A 5,736-nucleotide genomic window follows, 5' to 3' on the forward strand; every position below is an offset into this window, starting at 1 on the left:
TACATGTAGCATTTCCCGATTCCAACCATATAACAATTTAACGAAGAAGATTCAACCTTCGCCATGAATACTATGAGTAAAGCCTAAGGACATATTTGTCCATATGCAACAGCGGAGCGTGTCTCTCTCCCACACAATGAATGCTAGGATCCATTTTATTCAAACAAAACAAAAACAAACCGACGCTCCAAGCAAAGTACATAAGATGTGACCGAATAAAAATATAGTTTCAGGGGAGGAACCTGATAATGTTGTCGATGAAGAAGGGGATGCCTTGGGCATCCCCAAGCTTAGACGCTTGAGTCTTCTTAAAATATGCAGGGGTGAACCACCGGGCATCCCCAAGCTTAGAGCTTTCACTCTCCTTGATCATATTGTCTCATCCTCCTCTCTTGATCCTTGAAAACTTCCTCCACACCAAACTCGAAACAACTCATTAGAGGGTTAGTGTACAATAAAAATTAACATGTTCAGAGGTGACATAATCATTATTAACACTTCTGGACATTGCACAAAGCTACTGGACATTAATGGAACAAAGAAATTCATCCACAATAGCAAAAGAGGCAATGCGAAATAAAAGGCAGAATCTGTCAAAACAGAACAGTCCGTAAAGATGGATTTTATTGCGGCACCAGACTTGCTCAAATGAAAATGCCCAAATTGAATGAAAGTTGCGTACATATCTGGGGATCACGCACGTAAATTGGCATATTTTTATGAGCTACCTACAGAGAGGCAGGTCGAAATTCGTGACGACAAAGAAATCTGTTTCTGCGTGATAATCCAAATCTAGTATGAACCTTACTATCAAAGACTTTACTTGGCACAACAATGCACAAAACTAAGATAAGGAGAGGTTGCTACAGTAGTAAACAACTTCCAAGACTCAAATATAAAACAAAAATACTGTAATAAAAACATGGGTTGTCTCCATAAGCGCTTTTCTTTAACGCCTTTCAGCTAGGCGCAGAAAGTGTATATCAAGTATTATCGAGAGATGAAGCATCGGCTTTACCTTGGGCTTTACCCTTACCTTTCTTGTTCTTTTTCTTACTTTTTGGCTTAGGGAATATATGTCTACCCCCGGGTGTAGAGGTGAATTTTAGGGTGCCTTCCCCCATGTCTATGACTGCTCCCAATAGTTTCGAGCAGGGATCTTCCGAGTGTGATTTGTCCTGTTCCTGCACATTCAATAACAAGATAATCAATGGATATTGTTCTCCCAAGAATGGTTGTATGCACACCCGCAGCTATTTCTTTAGGAATTATAACAGAGTTATCAATAAGAGTTATTCCTTCTCCCCCTTCAACGAATCCCCGAAGTTTCAAAGATTCATGAATACTCTTAGGCATTAGGCAAAATTCAGACATAATATCACAATTAGCATGAAGAGTTTGATCACCGATAGCAATTTTAATAGTAGGATCCCATAATGAAGGTTCGAGTTCACTAAAACTTGATCAAGACGGTTACGAACATATCCATAATTTTCATTCAAGCGAGATGCACTTGTCTCAAGAGTGTTTAATCTATTATAAATGCTAATAAGGGCTGAATCAAAGTTATTAGCTGAATCATGTGATGCAACCAACTTCTTTATCCATTTCAATGAAGGAAATCTCCTCCCACTATAGCATCCAAGGCATATCTATAGCGAATCATAAGACCAAAATAAAAATTACTAAGGAGCAAGCTTAGAGTCATTTGAGGTTCAGTTTTACGATAAGAAGTAAAAATTCTGGACCAAGCATATTTAAAACTCTCCTCATCCCCTTGTTTAAAAGTGAAGACTAATTCCTCAGGTGAAGAAGTAACAAGTGCAGAACTAGACATGGTAACAAAAGTAAAATGCAAGTAACTAATTTTTTTGTGTTTTTGATATAGAGTGCAAGACAGTAAATAAAGTAAAACTAGCAACTAATTTTTTTGTGTTTTGATATAATGCAACAAACAAGTAAGTAAATAAAGTAAAGCAAGACAAAAACAAAGTAAAGAGATTGGATTGTGGAGACTCCCCTTGCAGCGTGTCTTGATCTCCCCGGCAACGGCGCCAGAAAATATGCTTGATACGCGTACAACACGCGTCCGTTGGGAACCCCAAGAGGAAGGTGTGATGCGTACGGTGGCAAGTTTTCCCTCAGAAAGAAACCAAGGTTTATCGAACCAGGAGGAGCCGAGAAGCACGTTGAAGGTTGATGGCGGCGGGATGTAGTGCGACGCAACACCAGAGATTCCGGCGCCAACGTGGAACCTGCACAACACAACCAAAGTACTTTGCCCCAACGAAACAGTGAGGTTGTCAATCTCACCGGCTTGCTGTAACAAAGGATTAGATGTATAGTGTGGATGATGATTGTTTGCAGAAAACAGTAGAACAAGTATTGCAGATTTGTATTCGATGTAAAAGAATGGACCGGGGTCCACAGTTCACTAGATGTGTCTCTCCCATAAGATAAATAGCATGTTGGGTGAACAAATTACAGTCGGGCAATTGACAAATAGAGAGGGCATAACAATGCACATACATGATATGATGAATATTGTGAGATTTAATTGGGCATTACGACAAAGTACATAGACCGCTATCCAGACATGCATCTATGCCTAAAAAGTCCACCTTCGAGGTTATCATCCGAACCCCTTCCGGTATTAAGTTGCAAAACAACGGACAATTGCATTAAGTATGGTGCGTAATGTAATCAATAACTACATCCTCGGACATAGCATCAATGTTTTATCCCTAGTGGCAACATCACATCCACAACCTTAGAACTTTCGTCATTGTCCCAGATTTAATGGAGGCATGAACCCACTATCGAGCATAAATACTCCCTCTTGGAGTTAAGAGTAAAAACTTGGCCAGAGCCTATACTAATAACGGAGAGCATGCAAGATCATAAACAACACATAGGTAATAGATTGATAATCAACATAACATAGTATTCTCTATCCATCGGATCCCGACAAACACAACATATAGAATTACAGATAGATGATCTTGATCATGTTAGGCAGCTCACAAGATCCGACAATGAAGCACATGAGGAGAAGACAACCATCTAGCTACTGCTATGGACCCATAGTCCAGGGGTGAACTACTCACTCATCAATCCGGAGGCAACCATGGCGGTGAAGAGTCCTCCGGGAGATGATTCCCCTCTCCGGCAGGGTGCCGGAGGTGATCTCCAGAATCCCCCGAGATGGGATTGGTGGCGGCGGCGTCTCAGTAAGGTTTTCCGTATCGTGGCTCTCGGTGCTCGGGGGTTTCGCGACGAAGGCTTTAAGTAGGCGGAAGGGCAACGCGGGGGGCCACACGAGGGCCCCACACACCGAGGCCGCGCGGCCAAGGGCCAGGCCGCGCCGCCCTGTTGTGTCGGCGCCTCGTGGCCCCACTTCCTTTCCCCCTCGGTCTTCTGGAAGCTTCGTGCAAAAATAGGACCCTGGGCGTTGATTTCGTCCAATTCCGAGAATATTTCCTTTGTAGGATTTATGAAACAAAAAACAGTAGAAAACAGCAACTGGCTCTTCGGCATCTCGTTAATAGGTTAGTGCCGGAAAATGCATAAATACGACATATAATGTGTATAAAACATGTAGATATCATCAATAATGTGGCATGGAACATAAGAAATTATCGATACGTCGGAGACGTATCAGTCATCAAGGCATGTGAAGAGGAGACTCAAAACTGTCAGGAAAATGAGAAACTCCGGAGTTATAGCGTTGGATTATATCCATACATCTAGAAACCTGGCAGACCCCTTCACAAAGGGACTATCACGAAATATGATAGAAAATGCATCGAAGGAGATGGGTATGAGACCCACACTATGAGCTGCCCACGGTGGTAACCCACTCTATGTGATCGGAGATCCCGTGAATTAGAGCTGGGAGACAAGCTGTTGGTCAGCTGGGAGGAGAGTATATATCCCCATAGCAATTTTACCACTCCGTAAGATGCAATACTCTCCTAATCTGCATGGCAGGTTGATAATTATCTTAATGTGTTCTAAGTGGCTTATTTTAGCAGAGATGTTGTCCTGCAGAACATCTTTTGAAGAACACACCTATATGAGTCCGATTGTTAAACGTCGCAATCTATGAGAGTTGAGTGCTCTCTAGTGGGAACGTATAAGCTCCAAACCGCGAGGAAGCCTCGCGGCAGCCTAATATCGGTCTAGGCTTTGTATGAAGCTAGTGCGCAGAAAACTTGTAGTTCAAGGCATAGTCCACTATCCAAGTTGCAATCTAGTGTAATATGAAGCTTTAAGTGGAAGCTCAACTTAACAGTCTCCACGACATACCGGTATATAAAACAATGTTCTGGAAACTTATTAATGAGATGTGCCAATGAGAGTTTGTGGGGGATTGCTGGAATTTTGGGCATGTGGCCTTTGGCCCATGGCCCATTATCATATTCTGAAACTCACATGGCTCATTCCAAAAAATCAGTGGCAGCACTAGTAGAGGCTAAAGTTTAGTCCCACATTGCTAGTTGGGAGAGAGTTGGAGTGGTATATAAGGTGGGTTGTTCTAGTCCTAGTAAGTGAGTAAGAAGAGAGAGAGAGAGAGCCCTCGCGCACTCCTCCTCCTCCTCCGCCCGTCTCGCCTCGCCACGCCTCGCCTCGTCCCGACGCGCCGCGCCGCGCCGCGGGTTGCGGGAATCTCGCCGAGCCGAGCTTATCTTTTTGTTGTTTGGGAAATTAATTGTGTAATCAATTCTGAGTCATTAACAGACGCGTTACTCAGCCGTTTTGCCTTCCGGTTATTCTGGATCGTGGCTGTGCCGACTCGGACGTGGGCTGCGCCCCACGACCTTCCCGAACCGCACTACATAAGACCCTGCGCAATCGTAGCCGCCATAACCAGACGCATACACGACTACTTGTTTCCAGTTCATTGCGTCGCCGCCTTCGTCTTCCTCATCCCATCCGTCGGCGTGCACCGACTGCCGGGACAGTAGGCCTCCGGAACTCTGCCTCTCGTGAACCTGTACGGGTGAGGGGCAATCAGGTTTTTGGGGAGCGCTCCGGCGCGACTACTGGCATCACGACGTCGTCATCGGACGACAAGTTCCTCCACACCGACAACTTCTTCCCGGACCTCAGCGACTTCTTCGGCAACCTCAACATGGGCGACAACGACGCTGCTGCAAAGTATGTGATCTTGTCGTTTCTCTTTCAGTTTCTGTTAGAGTTTCTTCTTCTAGTTTCTGTGGTAGATGCGATCGGTTTGTCTTGTTTAAATGTGATTTGTTCATCTACCTTACTAGTCTGCACGATTATTTTATTTGTTATTTTCATAGTCATGATTTATCAATTACTTGTACGGATTATTTCATATGGATATTTGCTTATATGTTCAACATAAAATACCTCCCATGGAGACTATTTGTGGTTCGCTTTAATAGTATGTATCAGCCAATAATTATAGTTTCTTAGTTATAATCCATCTATTTGGTTTTACAAAAGAAAATTCATATTAATCTAAAAAAATTGTTGGCAATACTCTAATAATTTGTTCATTAGCTCACTGGGAGATAACTAAATTGATTTTACAAATATGTTTATACATATTGTAAAAAAAAATATTCATCTGATATAACAATTTGTTTGCAAGAAAAGGTGTATATTTGCATTGCTTTACAAACTTATGAAATTTGCAACGATCTCGAAGTTGGACTGCGCTAATTTGCGAATAGCCCTAGTGTAATAAGTATTTATATTAACAAA

Source organism: Lolium rigidum, chromosome 3 (genome assembly GCF_022539505.1).
Source record: "Lolium rigidum isolate FL_2022 chromosome 3, APGP_CSIRO_Lrig_0.1, whole genome shotgun sequence".
Taxonomy (NCBI): Eukaryota; Viridiplantae; Streptophyta; class Magnoliopsida; order Poales; family Poaceae; genus Lolium; species Lolium rigidum.